This window comes from Panthera tigris, assembly GCF_018350195.1.
Source record: "Panthera tigris isolate Pti1 chromosome F3 unlocalized genomic scaffold, P.tigris_Pti1_mat1.1 chrF3_random_Un_scaffold_90, whole genome shotgun sequence".
Lineage (NCBI taxonomy): Eukaryota > Metazoa > Chordata > Mammalia > Carnivora > Felidae > Panthera > Panthera tigris.
In genome coordinates, this window is record NW_024962190.1 from 103,914 (window position 1) to 130,932 (window position 27,019).

The following is a 27,019-nucleotide window of genomic DNA, read 5'->3' on the forward strand; positions in this document are numbered from 1 at the left end:
ATGGTTTACGGGGACAGGTGGACACTGGCTCTCACCTTCCAGGCTCCTGGGGGACAGCAGTACACGGATCTCTACCTGCTGGAGCAAGGGAGGGGGAGGCTCCCAGTCAGCAGGTAGCCCTGCTGATCTCACCCCTGCACGGTGGCAGGTACACCACAGCGGTTCCACAGCTCCTCAGGCCCGTCTGAGGCTCGGGAGTTGTCAGAGGACACCTGCTTTCCTAGGGTCACACATGTGGCCCCGTCACACCACCCTGTGAGGTCAGCCAAGCCTGTCCTGGGCCTCCTGCCCAGCCCCTGAGGGGGCTCCCTCCACCACAGCCCACCAGGGCCCCATGGCTCCCAGTGCAGGTGGACACACTCAGCCCTGCAGGGCCAGCCCAGCCCTTCCCGGAAACTCCCTTTGCCCAGGAGGGGTCAATGCTGCACCTTTGCTTCCTCTCCCATAAGTTGGAGCTAGTCACGAGAACCTTCCACGGTGCTTACTGCACAGATCATTCCAGGCACCTGACTCTGTTCAAACTCAGGAAGTCCTTACAAGGGTGGTTGAGGCCCCTGGTGAGGTGACGGGGCTGTCAGGCTCCTAAACAGCCCAGGTTACAAGAGTGCCAACCGGCAGGGGGAGTGTGAGAAGAAAGTTAATATGTGTAGGTGCTTGGACATTGGTGCTCAGAGTAAGTGCTCAGCGCCTATTAGAGACTGTTTACTCTCGGTAGGTGGAGGGCAGGCCAGCATATGCTGGGCAGGGGGTTCCAGTCTGCCTGGCTGTGAAGTACAGGGCAGTGCAGAGTGGTAGGGGGGTGGGGAGGGTCCCTGCTCCAGCACCCGTGCCCACACTCCTGCCAGTGGCCCAGTCCCAGCCCGCGCCCGGTGCACAGTCTGGGCACTCCCGGGTTCCCCCATATTGCGGGCTCCGGGCGGAACAGGATAGGGCACTTAGGGTACCCAGGGAGGAGAGAGGCAAGCCAGGAGGGGCCAGGACAGCCAGGGCTAAGCCCTTCTCTCGTCCCATCCCCAGGAAGCCTGAGACAGGCGTCCAGTACCTCATCGAACGTGGCTTTGTGCCTGACACGCCAGTGGGGGTGGCCCACTTCCTGCTGCAGCAGAAGGGCCTCAGCAGGCAGATGATCGGCGAGTTCCTGGGCAACAGACAGAAACAGTTCAACAGAGATGTGCTGGAGTGAGTTCCACGGCTGGGGGGGTGGGGGCAGGGACCTGTGGCGCATGCAGCGTCAGATTCGCCTGCTTGCTGGAGCATACACCCAATCCTCCCCTTATCTCTTTATTGCTCTGAGACACAAACGGATGCCCCCCACGGGTTCATACATCACACCCTGCCGCATACGTGCGTGCTTGCACCCTTGGGCACCATATGTCACACATGGACCCCACGGGCCCCCTGGCACACACCCTCAGCACCTCCATCCCTCTCCAGCAGAGCCGAGCCACTGCAGGGCTGGGGGGTTGGAGGTCTAGGCTCCCTTCCCCAGCTTGGCTGCCAGCTGTCCCAACACACCCTCAGGGCGAGGGTGGGGAGCCCAGAGAGACCCCCGGTGCCTCCCTCCCCTGCCTCTTTCCTGCCTCTCCTGGCTGGGAGATCTCAGGGTGAGAGTCCAACCATGGCTGACGGCCAGAGCCCTCCCAGCTACTTGGAACTCTGCAGAAAGCCGGGTTTCCAGCTCCCTGGAAACTGCCGACAGTTTGAAAAGCTCGGACCCCAAATCTCTCCATTCCTCCTTGAGACTGCCCTGAGTAGACAGGCACCCTGCGCTTGGACCCTTGGGTCTGTTGTAGTGCAGTTACTGTGCACAAGCCCTGTGTCTTCCCCTCACACGCAGGGGTCGGGGGATGCCGGGTCTCGCTAACTCCCTCTCTCAGAGGAGGAGCCAAAACTGCAGAATAGCATGGCACAGGGTGGCTCAGGGCCTGGGGGAGCACCTGCAGCCCGTTGAAGATTTTCCTGACCAGGCAGCTGCACAGACATGTCGGCCAGGAGCAGAAATCAGAGCAGGGTAAAGAGCGGACTGTTAGTAACAAGGGCAGTGCCCTGCATCTGTCCAGCTCTGCCCCACGGGATGAAAGAACAAAGCAAGGGGGGGCGGGCTCAGGCCTGCTGGGGCAAGGCGCCTCTGCAATAAGGAAGAGCCTGGCCATGCGTGTTCCCGCCATCTCTACACTTCCCTGGGAGGAGGCGGGCATCTGCCTGGGGCCTCTTTTTTGGCTCAGGGAGGGGCTGGCCTCGGTGCTCCCCCCATCCCCACACACACACACGGACTCACGTACACACGTTTGTCCTCATTTCGGCACACAGACACCCACTTGTACACACAGGTAGATGCGCAGGCACACAGGATGCAGTGAGCCAGGCCTTTGGTGGCAGCTGGCTGTGCCTGGCACCGGGCATGCCCACCTGGGCTGCTTTCTCCCTGCTTGGCATTTGTGTTCCCCCATCAGGAAAAGCCTGCTGCATTGTTAGTGTGGCTAGTGCCCCTCTCTCCCTTTAACCCAGCCTCAGGAAGCAGTCCAGGGGAAAGCAGATGAGGTCCTTAGAGAATTGGGCCTAAGGCTGTCTTGTGCCAGTCCTCCATCCACTGCCCCCGTTCCTGCATTCCCCCCCACACACCCCAAGCTGGCTGCTGGTGGTAGGAAATCCAGGCATTGTTCTTCCCCATCAGAAAATAGCAGCAGCCTGAGGAAGTAGCAATCCTAACCGCACCCCCCACCCCCCCACACCAGGCGTCCAGCTCAGATGCTAGTCAGCAAAATTACTCAGTGTGGCCCCATCCCCCTCCCCCACCTGCTCTGCCCCAGCCTCCAAGGATGCTGCCCCCAGAGCTGTGAGCACTCAGAGAAGTTGGGGGCAGCACAGTTTATGCTCAAGTCCATGGCACCCAACAGAGGGAGGGCGGCCCTGGAAGCGAGGACTAGGCCCCCCCCCATGGCCGAGACCTCTGCAGCCACACCCGAGGTGGCCATGGCTTTGTTGCAAATGGATACACTGGATACCAGAGCCTGCTGAGTGGGTCCCTGGTGCAGACCCCGCCTTCTCTGTTCAGGAAACGGAGCAGGCTGTGCTGGGGGGCAGCGCTGGGATGAGTGGAATGAACCAAAACCCGGTTACCAGTGCCTTCTGTCAGCTCCGCCTCCACTCGGGGGATTGGCAGATGAGGATGGCAGAGGTTCTCCAAGATGCCTCTCGAAAATCCCCGGCAAAACCCAGGCACCTCGCCCCAAACCCTCCACGTGGGAGGACCGGCTCAGGGCAGAGTCACTGCCTGGCGAGGTAGCACCCTGGGCCTCCGCTTCCTCCTGGAGAAGATGGTCGCGTGCTCCTGGCATCTCTCGAGGACAGCCCGAGCAGACTGGAGCAGTAACGTCTCGCTTTGTGCCCTGTGGGCGTCTCGCTTTGTGCCCTGTGGACCACGCGCCCCGAGAGCCGATTGTTTGTGCCCCGGCGGCCTTTATCAGGAGCAGCCATAGGCTCTGTCTGGCTCCTCTGTAGAAAATCACACACGTACGAGGTGCCCGGGTGGCGCAGTTGGTTAAGTGTCTGACCCTTGATTTCATCTCGGGTCATGATCTTGCAGTTGTGTGAGTTCAAGCCCCACGTCGGGCTCTGCGCTGGCAGCAGGGAGCCTGCTTGCAATTCTCTCTCCGTTGCTCTCTGCCCCTCCCCCACTCATGCTGTCTCTGTCTCTCTCAAACAATTTTTAGAAAAAAGAAAAAATTACACACATAGATATAAGCACTAATGTCTTCCCATAGTTTCAGTGGGGTCTGTAGACATCCCAGAAGCATGGGGGTCTTTGGGCTACATAATCTGAAGTGTTTGCTGATTGGAGGAAGCCGGGCGGAGGACCCTCCTGGACAAGAGGCGGCCGGCCCTCCCGGCTCCAGGCAGCTCAGCACCTGCCCCTGCACTGACTCCCTTTGCGCTCCGCCCCCAGCAGGAAGGCCGGCAGAGGCCCTGCGGGCAGCAGGCGCTGACATGGCCTTGGTGTCTCTTTCCAGCTGCGTGGTAGACGAGATGGATTTCTCCGCCATGGAGCTGGACGAAGCTCTCCGGAAGTTCCAGGCACACATCTGGGCCCAAGGGGAGGCTCAGAAGGTGGAGCGGCTCATCGAGGCGTTCAGGTCGGGGGCGAGGCAAGGCGTGGGTGGGTGTGGGCAAGAGGAAGGTTACTGGTCATGAAGCCCAGGTCCAGGGCCCGCATCCCCCTTCACCCCCTCCCCTAAGCAGGGTCAGGTGGCCTTGCCCTTGCCTGGGGAGATGAGGCAGTGGCCCCTTCTGCATGCCAGGGGCTGTGTTGGTTATTGCCAGAAGCAGACTTTTGGACAGTCCGTCTTCCTCCAGGTCCTCATGAGCGTCACTCACTCGTGAGCCCGTGTCCCCATCGTCCGCCCATTCACAGAGGGCAGCCAGTCTCACACAGTGACCCAGAGCACAAGCTGCAGAGCCACAAGGCCTGGCTGTAGCACCCGCTCCACCGCTTACTAGCTGTGTGACTTTGCCCTAGTGACTTCATCTCTCTGTGCCTCACGTCCTTGCCTATAGAGTGGGGATAATGAAAGTACCTGCCCTGGACAGAGTGGAAGGACTGAACCCCTTTGGACGTGTGGGCACGCTTAGCCCATGCCTAGCATGAGAGAGCCCATAGTCAAGGGCAGCTACGACCCTACAGTCATTCATCCCGGGACTGTGTGCACAGTGACTGGGTGGGATCCTCTGTGCCCTTGCTGGGTATGGGACACACGAGTCAGCCACTGACCCAGCCCTCCAGGCTCAGCACCACTGGTGGGGCCAAGGTGGGGAATAAGGACACAATAGGAGGACAACTCTGGGGCCCTGAGTGGGGGGTTGTTCAGGCACTTCCTTCCAGGAGGGCTTCTTGGAGGTGGTGGCACTAATGGAAAAGGCAGGATTGAAGCCCACGTCATCTGAGCTGTGATAGCCACTGCCTTAGTCCTGGCACCCCATGGTTCCTCTTCTCTGATCTGCCCCCCTCACCCAGCTCCCCCTGAAGTCCCCAGTGGCTGGGGGCCTCTTGGAGTTTGGGGCAGGGGCGCACATTTGAGGCAATGAGAACAATAAGCAGAATACATTAGTGAGGCTGTTGCTTCAGCTGCTGCAACAAAGATGCTCCAGCAGCCGTGGCTGGAACAAGATGGAAGTGCATCTCCCTCTGAGCTGGCGTGAAGGAGGCCCAAGCCGGGCTCCCTTCATCTCCGGGTCCCAGGGAGCAGGGCCAACACCCACCACCACAGGGGAGAGGAGTGGGCTCTGCCTTTTAAGGTACAGCCTCGAGGATGCCCGCATCCCATCTGCTCTTATCCCATTGGCCAGAACTTAATCACCTTCTGGGCTGCATCCAATCCCGAGGGAGACTGGGGCACGCAGTCCTCGTCCTAAGAAGGCATTGCCAGCCTAAATACAGGTGGGAGATGTAACCAGTGTGAGAAGGAGAGAGTGGAGAGAGCGGCACTCTGCCTGGCAGGTGCTATTTACCCCCGTTTACCAGATGCAGAAACTGAGGCTTGTAAGGCAGCACCCGGCCTCAGCCATTAGGTGCCAGGGCCCAAGTGAGGGTGACTGCCAGGCCTGAGGGCTAGACCCACTCCCTGCCCTGACTGAAGTGGTCCTGACCCTGCTCCCTCTCCCGGCCCCCAGCCAGCGGTACTGCATCTGCAACCCTGGGGTGGTTCGGCAGATCCAGAACATAGACACCATTTTCATCCTGGCCTTTGCCATCATCCTGCTCAACACAGACATGTACAGCCCCAACGTCAAACCTGAGCGGAAGATGAAGCTGGAGGACTTCGTCAAGAATCTGCGAGGTGAGCGGCCCCGGGACCCGGACTGTGGCATACAACCGTCCCACAATCTGCACACACACCCAGCTGGGCGTGGGGCCAGGACGTGAGTGTGCTGGGCTCAGGGCAGCGCAAGGGAGCTGGGCTCCAGCGCACCCAACCATCGCACATAGGGGCCTTGGGTGAGCACCGGCTCCACAGACACGGCACGAGTCATCCTGAAGAGGGCAGACTCCTGTCACGCTCCGTGACACACACTGGGAGCATGGACAGAGTGACCCATACCCGGGTCTTGTGCTGTGATGGTTTTAGCTTGTTTCGCAAAGATGCACAGGGATTCGACAGGTGGGCAAGCTCAGCCCAGCTCGGGAGGGCCAGGCCAGACATGGTCCACAGAGGCCGATGGGGTGATGTGTGGGAGCACAGTCGGGAACAGGGCAGGAGGGGGGGAAGCCAGGCAGGGGAGGGGCTGGGCAGAGTGTCTGTGCCACCATCCCTGCTGTGCCCTTTCCTACACTCCGTGTTCCTTATGAAACTGACTTGACTTTTTTTTATGTTTATTTTATTTTAGAGAGAGAGACAGAGTGGGAGCGGGGGAGGGACAGACACACACACACACACACACACACACACACACACACGCACACAGAATCTAAAACAGGTTCCAGGCTCCCGAGCTGTCAGCACAGAGCCGGACATGGGGCTCGAACCCACAAAACGTGAGATCATGACCTGAGCCGAAGTCGGACATGACTGACTGAGCCACCCAGGCATCCCCTGACTTGCTTTTTGTGTGTGTGTTTTTTTAATTTTTTAACGTTTTTTATTTATTTTTGAGACAGGGAGAGACAGAGCATGAACAGGGGAGGGTCAGAGAGAGAGGGAGACACAGAATCTGAAACAGGCTCCAGGCTCTGAGCTGTCAGCCCAGAGCCCGACGCGGGGCTCGAACTCACAGACCATGAGATCGTGACCTGAGCGGAAGTCGGACGCTTAACCGACTGAGCCACCCAGACGCCCCTTGTGTGTATTTTTAAGAGGAACCTTATATAAGCACACTGTAAACAGGAAGACCGTATCATTTGCCACACGTAGGCAGCCATTGTAAAAATGAATTCAGTGCACGAAAACACCAGGCCGGGGCGAGTGGCCCATGTTAGACAGGTGCTAACGGTGGGCAGCAGGAAGGAAGGCCTTCCTGGTGTTGCTGCAGAGGAAAGGAATTGAAAAGGAGACAGCTGTCTCCCAAGTGGCACCATGTTAGCTGACAGCATGTCCTCGTTTACCTGGAGTCCCTGCAAGGAGGAGGAGGGACTATGTCCCTTTCCTTGGGAAACACCAAGCTGCAGCAGGCTGAGATCCCCTTAGGGTGTCATATTTTTTTTAAAAAAGGAAAAAAAGTTGGTCTGAATCAGGTCCAACTTTGTCAGCTTGTTGAGCTATTTTTTTTTTCCTACCCAGTTCTTTAAGTCTTCTGAACTGATGACAAAACTTTAAGTTTTTGATCTTTGTTGCGCCATTTAAATTTCCTATAAAACCACCGCTCTGTCGTCCCCTTTCCTGGGGCAGGAAGGCCCTCCCCTCCCACCCCCCCCCCCCACCCGCAGCGGGGTTTGAACTGTCCTGGTGCGCCCCCTGGTGGTGGGTACCCTGCAACAGGCCAGCTAATGGGGTGCCCATCCAGAAGAGTGCCAAGCTGCCCGCTTTTCCCAGCTGGGCTCCAGGACCTGATCAGTCAGGGAAGCCGAGGGGCAGGGCTTGGTTCAGACCAACCAGACGGCCATTCCCTGCCCAGAGCACTCATGGTGTGTGGTCCTCTGCTAGATCTCAGGAGTGCTGTGGACCCCAAGGAATTCAGGTCTTAGCTACAGTTCCCAGGAAGCTAAGGAATCTGGGAATTTTCTTAATGGCAATTCAGCACCAGAGCGTGCGAGAGAAACCAGCAGATGCTTTGATGGGACAGGGGCTGTCTCTCCTCACAGGGCTGAGCCTGATTCTGGTCTTCACAGGGTCCCCCGTGGCCTTAGCGTGTAGGCCTGTGCTCCCTCGCTGCCCAGAGAGCAGGCTGTGTGCTGCATGCTGTTGGTGACCCCATGCGCTGCAGTTTAAAGGTCTTTGCGATTTGACTCTGATTTTTTTTTTCTGCCTTTAGACCTCACCCACATAATTGGGACTCCCCTGTATGGGGAACAACAGGAGCAGCCTGAAATGATTAGCCCAGAGGAGAGAAGGCTCGGGGAGGGAAGGGTTTCTCAGTCATATTGCCAGTCGGCCACCCTCACATCAGTGGCTTTGTCGTTTGTATCCGGCCTTGCACCCGACCATCCCAGCAGTCTGGGGGAGTTATCATCCCACTTCTCAGGAGATCGAGCTGTCAGCTGTCTCCCAAGCCTGAACCATTCCCTCCAAATCCCATCTTTTCAAGCCAGGAACTCAGGAGTGTTCTGTTCAGTCTTCCTTGTGTTCAGAAGGGTAGCCAAGGCAGAGGGAAGGGATCTGCCCAAGGTCACGTCCACGGGGGCAGGACTCTGGTCTCCCACAGCCTGGCTGGTGCTCCGCACCAGGCAGACGTCCAGCTTGGTGTTTGTAGAGGAGACCTTCCCCCCTGTACACACTGGGCGCATTTTCTCTGGAATTCCTCACTCTGGTTCCCCCGGGGAGACCCTCAGCAGGAGTGCCTTTGGGGGGTTGGAGGGTAAGCGGGGGAGGAATCGCTCACCAGCATGGCAGCCAGACGAGCAATGATTTTCTTTTATTGATGTTTGTTTTTAAGTTTTCTAGATTAATTTTTTTTAATGGCTATTATCCTCACATAGTTTCAAAAAAAAAAAAAAAACACACAAAGTAAGACAAGCTAGCAATCACATTCTTTGGTATTTACCCAAAGGAATTGAAAACCCCGTACATCCACACAGAATCCTGCACAGGATGTTTATAGCAGTTTTATTCATAGTTGCCAAAACTTGGCAGCAGTCGAGAGATGTCGTTCGGTGGGGGAACGGATACATAAACGGTAGTCCATGCAGACAATGGAATATTATTCAGCACTAAAAAGAAAAAAGCCATGAGAAAACAGGGAGGAACCTTAAAAATGCATACCACCAAGTGAAGAAAGCCAGTCTTAAATGGTTGCATACCATAGGAGGCCAGCCATATGACCTTCTGGAAAAGGCAAAACTATGGAGACATAAAAGATCAGTTGTCACCAGGGATTGGAGGGAGGAGGGGCGGAGGAGGTAGAGCACGGGGGAGTTTTCGGGCAGTGACACTATTCCACCTGACTCCGTGATGGTGGAGACGTGTCGGTAAACGTTTATTATCGAACACACAACACCAAGAGTGAATCCCAATGTAAATTATGGATTTTGGGTGATAATAGTGTGTCAGTGTGGGTTCACTGTTTCTAATAAATATATGACTCTGGTGTGGGAAGTTGGTAGTGTGTGGGGGCCGGTGTTACGGGGAAATCTCTGGGCTTTCCCCTGAATTTTGCTGTGAACTTAATTGCTCTAAAACACAGTACTAAAAAATAGTCTGGTTTTAAAAAATGTGTGGGGTGCCTGGGTGGCTCAGTTAGTTGAGCGTCCAACTCTTGATTTCAGCTCAGGTCATGATCCCAGGGTCATGGGATTGAGCCCTGTGTTGGGCTCTGCTTAGGATTCTCTCCCTCTCTCTCTGTCCCCCCCTCTTCCCTCTGCCACTCTCCCCGCTCTCACACTCTGTAAGTCTAAAAAAAAAAAAGTATGAATGGTCAGTAGCAGAGCCCCTCCCACCCCTACCTGTGTGCCCAAGGCCACACCCTCCCCCTTACAGTTCCGTGTCCGTTCCCTGTGGTCATCCTCATTTTCCTGGCAGCTGTGTGGTATTCCATTGCACCTGTGCAGGGATGGCTTAACCAGTCCCCTATTAATGGGTAAATGGGTGAATCCCAATCTTCTGCTCTTTGGAAACCATGCTGCCATGAGTGCCCTGGTCTGTGCATCATGGCCCATGGGATAAATTTCCCCCGGATGCAACCACTGGCCCAGAGGGGCTTTGAGTGTATATTTGTGACCCTCCCACCAGCAGTGGCTGGGAGGCCCCTTCCCACAGCCTCGCCAACTGCGCAGTTTACCAGACCTCTGGACCTCTGCCAGTCTGTGGTCTGAGGACTGGCATGGGGTTGAGTTTCTCTCTTGAGTGGGGCCGAGTTTTCCTCGCAGCAGTTTTTCAGGGTATAGCGGAAAGGGTGCATGCCTGTCGTCAGAACAACCTGGCTTCAAGGCCAGACCCCAGCTTCTTTCGCATGTGACGTGGGACAACAGCTGGTGGCGCTGCTCAGGTGCACGGAGTTCTCGCTTTCTGGGAACGCACCGCCGCTGCTCTGTCTTCTTCATGAGACCTCCATGAAGTCACCCGTGCGCTTGGTGGCCCACTTCACAGAGGACCCCCAGCGCAGAGACTCGGTCCCACGGCTCGTGAGGGGCAAAGCAAGAACTTAGGCCCATGCCTGTGGGAGCCTGAAGCCACAAACACCAGCTTCACAGCCACCCCCAACCCCGGGCCCTTCCCTGAGCCTTGCATTCCCAGCTGCGGAATGGAGACAGTCACACCCACCCAGCGGGGCTGTGGTCAGGATTAGCAAGCTGATGTTTATAAAGCCCTTGGAGCATGGCTGGAAGCTGGCACAGCCCTCTGTGTGCTGATCTGGGTGGCTATGCTGGCCTTGTCCTGGTGGAAGGATCCTAGGGCATTTCATAATTGACTGAAGGTGTTCAGTAGCTGTGGGTCTGGAAGGTCTCTGGTTCTGCTGAGGATTGATGAAAGGGATTGATATTCTGATTGGGTTTAGAAACTTGGTAAATCAGGGGTGAGCCTGGGGCCCTGAAGCTGAGTGGTGCCACAGCCACCCAGACCCTGGCCCGCCCTGATGCCTGGCTACTGTCTCCTTCCCAGGTGTGGACGATGGTGAGGACATTCCCTGGGAGATGCTAATTGGGATCTATGAGCGCATTCGCAAGCGGGAACTGAAAACCAACGAGGACCATGTGTCCCAGGTGCAGAAGGTGGGAAAGCTCATCGTGGGGAAAAAGCGAGTATGTGGTGGCCCTGCATCCCTGGCTCCCTCACTCCCACCCACCCCCCTGATGCGACCCCAGGCCTGCCCCACTGGCATTAGCTTTGGACAGGGGCCCTGATGCCATTTGGAACCTGGCTTCTTCGGGGCATAGTTGGGGGGGGGGGGGCGGTTCCTTTAGCTTTAGGGTGGCTCCTGCCTGATATTGGGGAATAATAACCATTGGCCCTGGGTTATATTTAAAGAGAGCCTGAGGCTCTTAAGAAACCAGCCCAAGTTGAGCAGTGGTCCCTTGGTGGCCTGGGAATGCCCTTATCGGCCTTTCCAAGTTCTGGCAGCGAGGAGGTCTCCTGAGCTGTGTGTGGCATGTCTGGACAAAGGCTATGGGAACATGCCTCTGGAGGGGTGCTTACCTACTCGGATGTCATCCCATTAGCTCTCTCATGTCCCAGGTGCATGCTTTGGATCATTAATATCTTTTCTTGTTTGTTTAATGTTTCCCACATGGATTGGATCCCTGCATCACGGGCTTGGCTGTGTGAGTATCCCTCTGCTTTTACATCCTGGCTGATATCCCGCACCAGGTTGGGGTTGGGGTGGGGGCAGAGAGGTCCACCATGTTCTGTGTTCACCTCCCTGCATGCCCTGGTTCCCAGATCTACAATTCTGGCTGCTTGAGTTCCTTTCCAGAGTGATAAGAAATTTGATTTTCATAATTCTCCCAGCCTCGAACCTCTGCAGGCCCAGACTGCAGCCACCTGGGGAGGGTTGTGTACCCTCAGGCCAGGGCAGATGGTGTCCCTCCCTCTCACCCGGCCCGGTTGAGCGCAGAGGCCAAGGCTTGCCTCCGACCTGAGGCACTGTGCCCAAAACAGATGAGGCTGATGGGCCATTGCAGGCCTGCCCACCCAACCAGCCCTCTGCCGCCCACACTCCACTGTCACCACCTTGAGCAGGTCTGCCTGCCTGCTCACCCCAGGAGCAGCAAGGCTAGCCTTGCAGTCACGTGGCACTTTCCTTATGTGTCTGTCTTTACCCTTCACCAGGCAACCTGCACTGCAAGAGTCAGCGTCGCAAACCGGTCTGCTCCCCCCTCTTCCCACCTTGGCCTAGAGACAAACCACTAGACGCTGCCGTGGCCAGCCCTCACCCACCTCTCCGGCCCCGCCTCCTGCCACCCTCTCCCCTTCATGCTTTTATCCCAAATGATGCCCCTCCCTGAGCACGCCAGCCTGGGCCAAGCCCTTCCTCCCATCTTCCTGACGCGCTGAGCTCCGGCCTCCCACCAACAGGGCACCCGTTGCAGAGTGAACCCTCCCTGCCAGCACATCCCTTTACAGGAGACCTGCTGTCTCCTGCATGAGCCTGGGTGCTCCAGAGCCACCACTGGGCCTTCCCAGTGACTTCTCACCACAGCCCTTAGACACCATACAGGTTGTACCTGGCCTTGCGAGTGGCTCGGCCTTCGGCAGAGTGGGGGTTCACGTGAACTCATGGCAGGCGTGCTCCGCGTGGAGGCCCAGGCCAGGCCCCAAGGGGTGGTGTGGCTGCCGGCCCAGGAGTTGGGGCAGGGAACCATCAGAAGCATCGGGATTCTTTAGGAGGGGCCTGGAATCCTCTCTCGGCTCTGCACCTTCCCAGTTGTGTGACTGAAGCAAGTTGCTCAACCTCTCTGTGCCTCAGTGTCCTCATCTCAAGTAGACACTCTGGAGAAATCTTTGCCGGGACTAACAGGCTTATGTGTGTGATGGGCACTTTATGGGGACTGAGAAATCACGAATTCCTCACTGTGGGGGCTCCCGTGTGCACGTGATGCTCTAAGACTTCTGGGACCTGCCTGAAGGAAAGGAAAGGAGGTGTCGCGAGAGGCAGGGACGCTTTCCACGGCCCTTCAGGAGAACTCCTGAGGAAGAGCAGGGAAAGTTGCAAGGAGTCCAGACACGTCTGCTGTGTGCGGTTGGTGGGAGAAGGCGTTTTCGAAGGCCAGGCCCAAGGCTGGGTTCCCAGCACACAGGGACTGCAGCGGAGGGGCTGGGGGCTGACGCAGCGCTTCCTCCCCATACAGGTGCTCTCTCTGCCCCACCAGCGGCCGGTCGGCTACTGCCGGCTCTTCGAGGTTCCAGACCCAAAGAAGCCCCAGAAGCTCGGGCTGCACCAGTGAGAAATCTTCCTGTTTAATGACGTCCTGGTGGTATGTGGTTCCCCAGAACGTGTCATGGCTGGGACCCGTGGTTTGGGGCAGCCTTGAACTGTAGCTCAGGTCTCCCATCTGGCCTTGTGTGCCTGCGCTTGGGGAAAGGCACCCACGTGCGTGGGGTGGAGGTGAAGGGGATGGAGTCAGCCCCACGGTCTTGGGTTACAAGAGGCAGAATCTAACTCATAGCGCGGCCGACGAAAACAGGGCTTCGTCAGCTTATGTAAAAGCCCAGAGGGGGGTGTGGGGCTTCAGCCCCAACTATTTCTAGAAGCTTACACAGTGTCAGTGGGACTGCTTTATTAGGCTCTCTGTCTCTCAGCTGCGTGGGGTCCCTTCTCAGGAGCTCTGTCCACAAAGAGAAAGTCAGTCTCCGCAGTTGCAGGCTTAATCCTGCCCCCTCCCTGCATCCCCAGCCACCAGGGGGATTTTCTTGGGAAGAGTCCTGGCAGAGGTCTTACTGGTTCCCGGGCCCATGCCTGAGCCGCTCACAGGGGCCAGGCAGGTGCAGTGCTGTCTCATTGGCTAAACCTGGGTCACTGCTCACCCCCAGGAGTGCCGGGTGGCAGAGAGGGGGTTCCCCAAAGGGAAAATGCGGAGCTCTTGCCCAAAAAAAGGTGGCATGGATGCTGGCCACTGGGGATAAAGATGCCCCTGGAGACAATGGGGGGGAAACTGTCCCTTGGGTCTTTGTCTCTCCTGCATTCCCCGGGCTTTCTTGCTAGAGGCCCTTGTCCCTGACCCCTCCCTGCCTGAGAACCAGCCACTTCTCTATGACTGCTGAGGTTGGAATCTGGACCTGTGGGTTTCAAGTCTTTGCCAAGAGTCCCTGACCTCAAGCAAGTGACTTCAAATTCCTGATCCTCTGTTTCCTCCTCCAAAATCTCTCAGGCAGTCACAGAGCTCAGGTGGGGTCCCGGGTGTCCGAGCCCGGCCTGGCGCCTTCGGGGTCATGTGCAGCACGGTGCCTGCCACCTCTCTGCTGAGGGGCTTCATCGCCAGCCAGGACGACAGCTGGGATTCACGGGAGCGGATGCCAGCATCCATGTCAGGATGTGCCTGGACACACAGGCCTGCCCTGCCCCAGAGGCCTCCTGACCTCTGCACTGCCGAGAGGGTTTTGACGTTAGTCTCGGTCAGAATCCCGAGCGCCCAGAGTTGCCCCTGAGCGGTGCAGGCGATACAACTCAGCCTCTGTCTTTGGCTGCCCCCAGGTGACCAAGATCTTCCAGAAAAAGAAGAACTCCGTGACGTACAGCTTCTGACAGTCCTTCTCCCTGTACGGCATGCAGGTTCTGCTCTTTGAGAACCAGTGTAAGTCCGTGCTGGGGGCCTGCCGTGGCCCGGCCTCGAGTGTGCGTGCTGGAGCACTCGTCCACACGTGGCCGTGTGTCACGTGGCGGAAACGGTGTCACAACTCCCACCTTGTAGTCACGAAGTGCTGTGCTCCCCAAGGATCTCCCCCTGGGGATCTCCCCCAGCTCTCCCACGTGTGTTCCGCATTCCTGCTTCGCCAGCAGAGAGAAGGTTGCAGGCCAGGGGTCTAACGAGCAACAGTACCTGGGGAGATTTTGATAACATTGTACATGGTGGTGATCGCCTTTGCTTTTGCTCCTACGTCTTCTTACCGTGTGGTTAAAATTTTTTTAATTCAGGGAGGAGTGGATTTATGCCAATAAAATGTTGCCTGGAAGACACCAAGTAAATGGCACAGTGATGTGCAAACACAGGCAAACAAACAGGTGCAGGAAAGGCCTGGGGGGCTGTAGGACAGGAGCCCGGTCCTGAGCGGAGAGCCCGGGTGCAAATGCGTCAGGTCCTAGCGGTCCCTGGGCCACATTCCCTTTGTCTGTAAAGTGGGGTGATAGCACCTACCTCAGGGACTTAGGTGAGTCCATACATGAAGTGCTTAGAGCAGGATTTATTCTTAGGTGTTATTGGAGTCTTCTCTGTGTATGAGTGGGCCATGGGGCCTGAGGACTTGGGGGAGGAGCTGACACCCCCACTGACTTTTTTCTGTTGACCTGGTCTTTCTCTGATACCCAAGCCCTTCCCTTTACCTTTCTCCCTCTTTTTCCCGTCCCTGTTGGAGGTCCCTGAGCTGTAGGCTGAGCCAGGCCTCCTGAGATGGGGGGTGAGGGGGAGATCCTGTTGCCCTGCCCATTTTGCACTGGCCCCAGGGGAGGACCGTTCCAGTCAAGCGTCATGATATCTCCAGCAGCAGGGAAGCCCTCATCCTCTCAGACAGGTTGCCAAGCTACCGTCTGATCCGCTTTCAATCTGCAGGTTGAAAAAGAACCAGGGACCTGTGCCTGGGCCATCCCTGCCTTGCCTTGGTTTCTACCAGGGTGGAAGGTGGCCTCAGGGAGCATGGTGCCACCCCACATCGTCCTGACCGGAAGGCCCTCTCTCTGAAGTGGTGGCGGTGGTTGTGATGCTCCCAGCAGTGGGCCCGACCAGACTGAATCCACAGGCAGAGGCTGTGCCCTCCTCGTTTTTACATTCCCAGGGCTCAGCCCTCAGCCCTGAACCCAAGGTCCTGGCATAAGCCCAAGAGTCGACACTGACATTTCTATGGGACATGCCTTCATAGCAGGGATCTCAAAGTGGTAGCCGTGGGTCAGTCGCAGCCCAGTTATGTGTTTGGTTTACACATTTAAAAAAATTTGTTGAGCTGATACTTAATATCTAAAATTACTAAAATTGGGGGCAGCTGGGTGGCTCAGCCCGTTAAGCGTCCAACTTCATCTCAGGTCATAATCTCACAGTTCGTGAGTTTGAGCCCTGCATCGGGCTCTGTGGTGATGGCTCAGAGCCTGGAACCTGCTTTGGATTCTGTCTCCCTCTCTCTCTCTTTGCCCCCTCCCCCCTCACACTCTGCCTCTCTCTCTCTCTCTCTCTCAAAAATAAACATTAAAAAAATTGAATTAAAAAATAAAATAACTAAAATTTTAGATATTTTTGAGTTTTCTTGAAAACCGAGAAGGTTTTTGCTAGGCCCACATTCCCACGTCATGTGGCTGTCATGGGCTGCACGCCCCTCACCCCCCCCCCCACTCTGTTGCTCAGTCTCATGTGGTTTACTTCCTACATTTATGGGAACACACTAGGCATTTGAGTTCCCTGCCTTGACTTAGGTCTGAGCAAAAGTGGGTTTGGTGTTTGGACCAAGAACTTCCAAACATCCAGTAGCTTATGCTTGATTCCCACTGAGGAGAGAGATGCTACCAGGGGACAAAAGCCACAGAGATTCTGTGAGCTTGGAGGTGGCACCAGGCAGGTCACAGGCCAGAAAGACTGAGCATTCAGCATAGAGTGCATTGGGTATGGGGCGCCCATGAAGCACCCAAGGGAACTGAGGGTCTGGAGGCCACTTGTGAGAGAACAGAGCTCAGTGTGCACTCAGAATTGCCCAGGGAGACCAGATAAGACTCCCCCCCAGCACAGGACACTGACTGTGACTCCCGGACTCCACCCCTGGCCATTCTCGAGCTTCAGGCAATGACCAAGGACCTTGACTTGAAGGGTCTAGGCTCCATGACCTTCAGGTTGAGGAAGTAATAGGGGCCCTGACCTCTGTTCAGATTGGCCAAATCTGCCCCAGACTTCTGCATAGAACAACACAGACCCAAGTCAGGAGATGGGGATTTCCTGGCAGTCTCTCTGGTCTGCCCTGTGGATGCTTTTCCTCCCTGGTTAGACATGTCTGCTGAGAGCCTGGACCCTTAGACTTAGCATTTTCTTGACCAGCAGAGAGAGTGCAGAGAGCACCCAGGGATCCATGGGTTCTTCTCCTCCCCTTCTCCTTTGTAGACTACCCCAATGGCATCCAGCTCACATCTGCTGTCCCTGGAGCAGACATCAAAGTGTTAATAAACTTTAATGCTCCCAATCCTCAAGACCGGAAGTTCACCAACGACCTGCGGGAGTCCATCAAGGAAGTGCAGGAGATGGAGAAGCACAGGATAGAGTGTAAGTCCCAGGCCCCCTGGAGAGGAAGAGCCAGCAGCCCCGGCATCTCATGGGACTTGCTGGACGCGGCCGTTGGTTCCCATCTGGTGCCAGGGACTCTGGGGGCCCACAAAAGTGAGGTGCCCTGGTCTCACCTGGCCTTCCCACAGCCCTGTGACAGGGCAGCCCCCATACCCAGGCCAGAGGAGGTGGCGTGGGGAGGGCAGCAGAGGCCTCCACGTGAGAGTGAGGGCTTCCATGGCCCAGGCCCATCCTGCCTGTGGGACCACATGGCATGGCCTGAGAGAGCCTGGTTCCCCCGTCGCCCCACGAGACGAGATTTCCCGGAGATCCGGAGCTGATCTCGTTGCACCTTGGTGTGCTTATTCTTCTTTCCTCTTCCACGTCAGGGAAGTCACCACCAAGCCCATCCTGTGGGTTTCATCGGACCTGATTATCATCTTTTCTCTCCTGGCTCCAAGCCTCACTCCCTGGAGACACACAACTACCCCCACCTTTGGGCCCCACCCACGGCAAGGTCGGGTTACCCCTTGCTCATCCGCAGACCCAGGCCAGACAGTCTCCTTGCCAGCCCTCAAGCCTGCAAAGTGACGGTCTTTCCTGCAGACCCCAAGGCCCGTGCCTCTCCAGCCTCCCTTTCAGAGTTTCCTCCTGGCTCCCTTTTGTCAAAGGCAGCGTTCGCACCTTCTCTTTCTTTCCCAAGACAGCCGTGGGCCCTGACTTTTCCTCAGGCTAAACAGATGGCAGCTGGGTGTGATGCCAAGCCTACACAGAGGGCCCAGAGCCTCCCCCTCAAGGCTTTGTTTTCTCACTGGTCCCTCGCCCCCTCTGTGTCAGCAGAGCTCGAGAAACAGAAAGGCGTCGTGCGGCCCAGCATGTCCCAGTGCTCCAGCCTCAAAAAGGAGTCCGGCAACGGGACGCTGAGCCGAGCCTGCCTGGATAACAGCTAAGCCAGCGGTGAGGGCCTCAAGCGCAGTGCCCTCAGCAGCTCCTTGCGGGACCTCTCTGAAGCGGGTAAGAGCGGGCCAGGACCCCCTTCCTAGCCCAGCACACTCAGGCACTCAGACGTGCCGGGAAAGGACTGCAGTGGCGGCTGGTGGCGGCAGGGCTAGGACGGAGTGCCGTTGGGTTTCCCGTGACTGTCCCCAGACCGTAGTAGCATCTGACCACACAGAGAGGGTGTCCCAAAAAGGCCAGAGGAAACAGGATCCAGTTGTCAAGGCAGAACAGCCAGGAGGTTACCCCTATTCTCCCTTTCTTCTTCTAGGGTTTTTATTTTTTCTTTTATTTATTTTCCAGAAACTGCTCTCACACAGAGTGAGCCAGGCCCCACTGATGGATGTGTCCCTTGTCCTCTGTGCTGCCGCGTCCCTGTGTTTTATGCTGATGAATGAAATGGAGTGAAGCCCTCGAAACTGTGTTTGGAGACCCCCCTCTCCCACTGTCCCTGGTCTCATTTCCCTCACGGAGGTCTCCCTTCCTGGGAAACCCGGGCCCCCATCTGGCCCAAGGGCAGTGGCCGCAGCTGCCCCTTGGATGTCGTGGCGGTGGGGGGAGGGGGGAGAGCCCTGGCACAACCGTGGTTTTTGTTACTGTTTCTTTGTTTCTGTGTGTGTTTATTTGCTGCCAGCCTCTTAACCCCTAAGCAAGCAGCACCCCTAGAGCCTCCCAGATTTCCCAGGGGAGGAGGTGTGTCTAGAGTGTCAGGGAGCTTTTGGGGGCCGCTCGCCCGGCCGGGTCCCCTGGGCCAGCCACCCGTGAATGTTGTTTAGCCTGCTTTGCCTGCAGTGCTGTCAGAGAAGCTGTGGAGGGACAGCCCCTGAAGCCCCCCAGTCACGTCTCAACAGGCAGCTTCTCCTGGGAGGAGGCTCCAGCTACAATGGAGCAGAGGTTACAGGACGTTGTCCCACAGAGGGCACGCGGCTCTGGGTGTCCCGGCTCTAGGAGCCTGATTGCAGGCCCTGGGTTGTTGGAAAAGACCCTTTCTTGGGCCAAGATCAGCCGCCTCCTCTCCAGGGGCCTGGCAGCCCCCTCCACTTCTAGGGGCCTCACCTGCCCCACCCTGCCTCGGACATTACCTCGTGGCCAGCCCTGGGCCCTGCTACTAAAAGAGCCCGCTCATGACTCCATCCCACACCTGCCCCACCGGCCGCACTGCCTCCCTCCAGCTTACTCATTTCCCAGAATTTTTTTTTCTTTTTTTTCTTTTTTTGAGTTGGAATTTTTTTGTCCTTATTTTGTCCTGTCATTTTTTTTTTATAGTAAAAATCAGAAATCCATTGCCAGCATGAGGGTTTACCCAGGGTTTCTCAACCCCAGCACCATTGACGTTTTGTGCCAGATAATTCCGTGCTGTTGGAGGATGCTGTCCTGTGCACTGCAGGATGTTTACCAGCATCCCGGGCCTATACTTAATAGATGCCAAGAGTATCCCCCCCCCCCAGTCATAACAGACAATGTCTCCAGAAATGTACAGGGGTCCTCTGGGGGACAAAAATCACCCCTAGTTGGCAAAGTGCCACGGGTTGAGAACCACTGGTTTTCCCTATGGCTTGTTAAACCCAGCTAAATGTAATTGGACAGCTCTGGGCCTCTGCAGGCTGGTAGCCGGGACCTCTGTTTGGGTTTGTGCAGTGGAATTAGGCCTGGCCTCTCTGTTCCCTGATGCAGCACCTGGAGGGCGGATGGGTCCCGTCCAGTCCCTCAGGTAACAGTGGCTCTGTTGGAACCGAGGCTCCCAGCGTGGACAGCCACACCTAGGGCTCCAGCTCCTGGGGGTCAGATAGAGCTGCACCCCCAGGCCTGTGTGAGGGACAGAGTGCTGAAGTTCAGCTGCTTTCCTTCTATCGTCGCCATTGCCATTGTCGTTTGGACATTCTGAACTAAGAAAAACTCTAGTGATTGAGTCTTCCCAGGAGACCATGTGAAGAATCCCCCGGGAAGGCAGCCCCCTGTCCCCAGGAAGCCTGGAGGGTGTGTTTGAATCCTGGCAGCTGCCAAGGCCCCAGACTGGGAGCCCTCCACGTGCAGTCTCCAGAGGGAGACCGGCCAATGTTGGCAGCCATCCAGGAAGATGCTGGGCTCAGCACCCGAAGACGTGCCCCAGACTGGGTCGGAGTGAAGCTCTCCAGAGGCAATGTCACTCTCCCCACCGTGGCCCTCACTAAGAGGGCTGCTGGAGAAAAGGCAAGGCCTCGGTGATACTCTCTCCCTTCGGGAAAGCTAGCGCTCAGTTGTTGGCACGTCACTGCTCTGGGGACGTCTGCCCTGGACCTGCAATCACACGTCATTCCGGGTGACGACACACCTCAGACGTGGATCCCCCAACCCCCACCACCAATTCTCTCCACACGGTCTTCCTTCGTCCGGGATCCATGCTCATTTCAGTGGCACCAGAGCCCTGTCGGACTGCGATCAAGGGCCTGCGTGGACCGGGGACACAGGTGTGACTGCGGCCTTAACCCCTGGCCCAGATCAGTCAAGTCATGATGGACACTATCCCCAAGCCCCCAGGGTCCTCCTTCCCCTCCCAGCCAAGCTGCCCAACATCAGTCTCCAGAGATAGGATGTCTCCCAGAGGCCATGGGACCTGCCTGCACCTGTCATTGCTCCAGGGCCTAGCCAGAGACCTGCCACGTTCTGCCCCAGGGAACCCGGGAAGCCCTCTCAGGGGAGATTTGGTGGCTCCTGGTGGCCAGTGTCCAAAGCAGCACCTGCTCAGCCTCCAGCATTATTAAGGACCACAGGGTAGGACCCTGGGTTGAGAGCCCTTGCTGCATTCTGTGCCGATACCAAGAAGCAGGAGAAAGCTGTGAAGAGCCATGCTGGGAACTCCTTCCAGACGTGGTTACTGATCCTGGCCACGGTTGGCCTGGCAGGGCCTGATCAGGTTCTGGGAGAGGCACTGGGCGGGGCAGGGCTCACCTGTGGCTGGTGCAGGACCCCCCCCCCCCAAGAGAGAGGGAGCATAGCAGGAGATAGAGTGCAGGTGAGGGATAGTGTGGGTGCATGGGTGAGAGCCACTTTCCCAGCATGCTTCACCTCCATTAGCACATGATGTGCACCTGTGTGCACACACCCGGACACAGGTCTATAGCGAGCAGGTGTCGTGGGGTGTGCCCATGACTAGGTGCTCTGGGACTGGACTGCAGACAGCAGTGAGGTAGGGATACCTCACATCTCATGTTTATTTGGGAAGTTGAAAAGATGGATTCTGAGAAACTTAGCATCACTCAAAGACATCCAAGTTAAAAGTGTCCTAAGTCTTGGCCCACTTGGGGGCAGGAGGAGGAGGGTTTTGTTGTACTTCAGGTCAGATACCACACAGAGCCCCCAAACCTAGCTCCAGGCCTGGCCTAAGTCCCCTTGAGAGAAGCACATCAGTCGGAAGACATTGCTGGGCACTGGTGGGACGGGCTGGCCTTACTGTGTCCCTGGTTTTCAGTTAAGGGAGCCCTCTAGGCTTCGAGGGGCCAGAGAGCTGATTTTAAAACCGCAGAGACAGCAGAGATCTGACTTCAGCATTTCTGCATGGTGCCACAAGATCCCGAGTATCTGATGCTCCCGTCTACCCTACTCAGAGGAAGGCGTGTACCCATTTCACAGATGCAGAAACTGTGCTAAAGAATCAAAGGAGTGCCAGGTGGGGTTACCTCTTCAGCCAAAGAGCCTCATTCTGCTCTATGTCCCTGGACCACTGTGTTGGGACAAAAAGCAGGAAGGGAAGATGGCCAGCCTCTCTTCTCATACGAGCTGAAAGATGAGGATATGTGACGACCCTCATCTTTCTTCCAGCTGGGAATAAGGGCCAGGTCCTACGTGGTTCTCCCTGGTCCTCAGCAACTGGTGGAAAACACTCTTGCCCTAATCTTCTGTGTGGCCCTGTCCTGAGCGAGCTCTGAAGCCCTCTCACACATGCCTGAGTCAAGCAAAGTTCCCAGCTGGGACTCAGGTTTGGGGGTTGGCAGGCCAAGGAAAGGGTCCGAATGTCCCCCGAGTCCACTGTTGTATGCCCAAGATCAAGGCTCCGTCCCAGTACTCTCAGACGCCACGGTGAGGCCTGAAGGACCCACAGACCCACTCTCTACGCCGCACAGGGACAGCTTCTTGGCCACAGAGAGGCACGTAGCAGCCTTTCCATCTTTCAGGCTCCTGGGCTCACTCAGCCTGCATTCCACTCAGAAGGCAGCATGGCCAAGCTTCCCAGCCCCAGAGATGGACAGGCAGACCTGGGTGTGAGTCCCGCTCGCTCACTGTGGAATTGGACAGTCGGTCCATGAGCCTCAGCCTCCACCTCCTCCTCCTTCTTGGCACAAAGGGACACCTGTACTGCATTGCTGCGGGGCTTGACCAAGAACAAATGTGTTCGGCTCGTGGCCAGGGCTGCACAGGTGAAAGCCTCCAGAACATCAAGTGGGCGGCCCCTTCTCTGTCCCCTCTTCCTATCTGCTTTCCTGAGGGCTGGACCCCGAAGCTTGGGCACCCACCATTCTTGCCAGCCTCAGTGTCCTGCAGGAATCCATGGAGAGGGCCTCCAAAAGGACCCTGGAGGCCAGGCTGAGCCTTAGGCCTCCAGAACCAAGAAGACACAGCCTTCCTGTAACACAGCCAACATATATTGAGTGCCTACTATATGCCATGTGCCGGGGGGTAGTAGAAAGCCATCGGCAGGCAGCGCTCACAGCTGAGGGAGCACTTGTGGCATCCGGAAGGGTGGTACCCGCAGAAGGGAAGCAGGACTCTGGGCTCTCCCAGCAGTCCCTACCCTGCCTCCTGCCCCTGGCCAGGGCACTGCACAAACGAAACAGTTGGCTCCAGAGGCACCAGTACATTTGAGCTCCCCAGAAGGAAAAGACAGGACACCAAGTTTAGTTTTCTCCTAACCATCAACCCCACCCTGCCTGCAAGGGGGGAGATGTATATGTATGTGTGAATATGCATATACATATGTATATGAAATCCACGCAGTCAGGGCCACATAGGACCACATCTTGTTTGTTTTGAGCCATTGGAGAAGCTGCCCCTGTCCCATCCCCTGTTGGCAGGTGGCTGGAGCCAGGGCATCTGGCCCCCACTGTGCACGCGCCCCAGCCCACCTGGAGGCATCCCCCCACCCCCCACCTCCCCACCAACAGACTGCCAGTCCAGGAGAAGTGGTATCAAGTTGGGGCTGGTTGAAAACGATTTTTTTTCTTTGAACTCCCCCTCCTTTTTTTTTTTTTTCTTTTGAAACTCATTACTGCCCTCCCAGGGGCTTCCCTATGGAGCCAGTCCTCTGACCGTCCCCCCGTCCTGCGGCAGTGGTGACCCAGGGCCAGGCAGGCGGCGGCCTGGCCTCATGTCCGTGTCTAACCTCTGGTATTGCATGTTCTGGGCAGGGAAGCGAGGGCGTCGCAGCAGTGCGGGATCGCTAGAGAGCAATGTGGAAGTAAGTAGGAAGCGCCTACGTCCAGCTGGCTGTCGTGTGTTGCCTCCCTGATCCTTGGTTTATATCTGTTGTCTTTTTTTTTTCGGTTTTTTTTTTTCCGTTTTGCTCTTCCTTCCCCCTACTACACAGAGGCGCAGACACGCCCCGTCCCCCATGCCTGCCTCAGCCCCAGTGCATGCCAGCTTCCCCCCTCCTAGAATCGCCCGTGTCTCTCACCGCTTGTTTGGGCTGGACCCATGGGAGGTGGGGGTGGTTCTGGATTTCGTGTTTTAGTTCCCGCTTAACCCCGTCCCCTGTGCCCCCCCCCAAGCATGGTTAACATCCCTGCTTCCTGACACTCCCCCACCCCCACCCCGGGGACCCGGCCTGCCGACACTGCTCCTGGGCGGGAATCACCGCCCGCCAGGCATCTGTGCACCCTCCACCCTCACTGTCGGGGGCGGGAGGGTGGGTTTTGTCCATCTCTTGACTTCCATGCTCCGCCATCCCCATCGCTTCCTTCTTGGAGTTCTGATTGCTGTGTGTCTGCAGTCAGGACATCATGGAATTGCTTAGCTAGCTCGGGGAAGGAAAGCCATGAGAGAAAGAAAAAAGTCCGTGTGGATTTCATGAGATTACATTCATCTGCCAACCATTTCTATATTACTGTTCACATCATAACCTCAGCTTGCAGACCTTTTTGTTTCCTTCTTTTTCCTTGTTTGATTTGCAGTAGGTAGCTGCAGTGAAATGCCTAGGCAGCCCCCCCACCCCTCCAACAAGGACAAGGTCCCCCGAGCCCCCGCCCGGTCCCTACCACCAGCTTCCCAGAAAGCTCGGGGCCCACACAGGCAGAGCAGATGGTGCAGTTTTAGCAGGAACGGGGTTCTTCTTCATGCACATCAGCCCAGCCTACTCCACGCAGCACATGGCGCTCACAGGCACCCCCGGGCCAGTCTTTCTGATCCGAAAGCTCAGGCCGCCTTCCGTATCAGGACGAGAGCAGAAGTCACACTTATGTTTCTGCTGCTGCTGCTTTGACCAGACAGGAGCTTCCCTCATCCCCTACCCCATCCCCACTCCTCTCAGTGGAAGGCCACCCTGGGTCCCTGTGGCCCCCAGTCGCATGAGAAGAGGTGGCACTGACCCAGCCTCACCCAGCCCCGCCCTCTGCAGCCAGAGAGTTAACTAAGGCTTAGCAGTCAGTGGGTGAACATTTTACATCAAAAAAAAAAAAAATCCTTCTGACATAAGTGCTGTAAGGTCTTTTAATTTTGATTTCTATGAATTTCCTTTTTAGGGGTCCATCATTAGCAGTCCTCACATGCGCCAGAGAGCTACATCAACACGAGAGTGTCCATCTCACCCACACCAGACTATGCCTAACTCACCCTCCCTCCTGGGCTCCTTATTTGGGAGTAAGAGAGGGAAGCCCCCTCCCCAGGCCCACCTGCCCTCAGCCCCTCCCCAGCCACCCCCCCACCCACCGGGCCTGCCCCACGTGCAGCACTCTGGGGCCAGCCACCACCAGGGGCCTGCTGAGGGCCTGCCCCAGGCCCAGGAGCACGGGCACCACGCCCAGTACTGCCACGTGCAGCAGAACCCGCCCCCCTACCACCACCACCACCACTACCACCCCCCCAGCACATCCAGCATGCACACCAGTACCACCACGGCCCCCACGGGGGGCACCCACCCTATGGGGCCCACGTGCACAGCCACCCACCGCTGCCCTCGGCCCACGCCAGCCACCAGGGCCACATGGGCCATGGCCACACAGTGCACCACCATGGGCAGCCCCTCGCCCCACTGCCCAGCGGCATCAGCACAATTGTGTAGACAGCCTGGGCGGGGTCCCAGACTGCCTTGGAACACCTGCACACCACACAGAGCCATGCCTGGGGGCGGCCGGCCTCAGACCAGACCCAGGGCACCTCTGTTTCCACCTCTCCCCTCTGCTCCCCGCGGCCTGGATGGAGCCCTCTGAGCCCACGGGGCTTGTGTTGCAGGGAACAAAGTTCACGATCTCACTTAGCGTTGGTGTCCTGGGTTCCATCCACTTGGACCCAAGGGGTGGGCCTCGGCCACCATCAGCCTTGAAAACGGCGCCACCGGCCACGTAGATGTTGAGCTGTCCCCCACCCCAAAGCAGCCCTCACCTCTGCTCCCCAACTGTACACGCATATGAAAACCCAGCCTAGGAAAAGAAGAAACGAGACACAAAAACCAGAGACAGAACAAGACAAAACAAAAACAAAAACAAACCAAACTTGCTGCATTTATTGCTCTTTTATTGACAATGGGCAGAAAATTAAGTAGACCTGATATGGTTGATGAAAATACATAAGTAAACTTTATATAATATATATATATATATATATATATATATATATATATATATACCGTATAGGTAGTATTTGTGTGTGAAAGGAAATGTCTCAGTCCACAAAATTAGCAATATAGACTTTCCAAGGAGCTCCACTTACCCGCTAGGAAGACAGTATCTTACATGAATGTGAGAGAGTAAACCAAAAACGTAAACGCTAGGAACAAATTCAGATACTTCCATATTTTCATAAAAAAAGAGGAGAAGTCCCTCCAGGGACTGGCTAAATTCTTTACGCAATCATTACTAACTGTGCCAAGTAACATAGCATCTAACTGTTTAGAAAGTCCAATATTGCTTTGTATAAATCCTTATTTTATTAACAGAAAACTATCATAAGTAATCAGTATTATAAACTACTCTGTTATTTCAGGTAAGCAAATAGATACAAATGCAGGAAACTCTACAGTAGCAACTCAGGACAAGTGGTTAGGAACTGGTTGAGGATATTGGTTCCACAGATTCTTAGACACTTTAATGGCTGTGATAACTGTGAATTTCCATGATCCGTATTTCTTTTATATGCATATGATTTAATGCACACTCATTCAGAGTCCTCTCAGGGGGGCACCCATCCATGGCAGAAGTGTTCATCTCCAACATGAGGGCGGCCATCTCCAACATGAGGGCGGCCAGCTCCCATAATCGCCTCCCCAACACCATAACTAACTCATCCTGTGTCCAACTGCCACAGGCACCACCCCCACCCCCACCCCACCCCAGTGAGTTTCCGCTGGGAACCGCTCCAAACCCGAGGGCTGATTCTAGCATGTAGCAACCCAGGGCGGTGTGTGTGTTTCCCATTTTGTTTTCTGAGCGGTAGCCGCGATCATCGTGATTCCATGTGGCCATGTGCTAGCACAACCCCTGTGTCCTCACCGTGGCCCCTCTGACCCCCACCTCCTGGCCAACGAGTGCCGGCCCTCGCCAGCAAAGCCCCCGCTGCCTTCCCATGGTACAGTTAGCTGCCAGGGCATCACATGACTCTCAGCTGTGCTCTTGTCGCTCCCGTGTTGTGGTGACACCATCGGCTCCCCTGGGGCCGGGTGCCACACGCGTCCAGTTCTGTGACTGAGTCACCCACGGGCCGTACTTTGTAGTTTCAGCCTTTCGAGCTAGTGCAGCTGCCAGTGCTATACTCCTAAGCCGTGGGACTGGAGGACTGCCCCGCGGCCCCTGCCCCGGCGGAGAGCTC

The 27,019-nt window shown here is 56.5% G+C and overlaps 1 pseudogene; it reads left to right on the top strand.

Annotated features, from left to right (window-relative positions):
- Nucleotides 1-25,277, top strand: LOC122236325 (annotated as a pseudogene).
- Nucleotides 25,278-27,019: the final 1,742 nt, after the last annotated feature.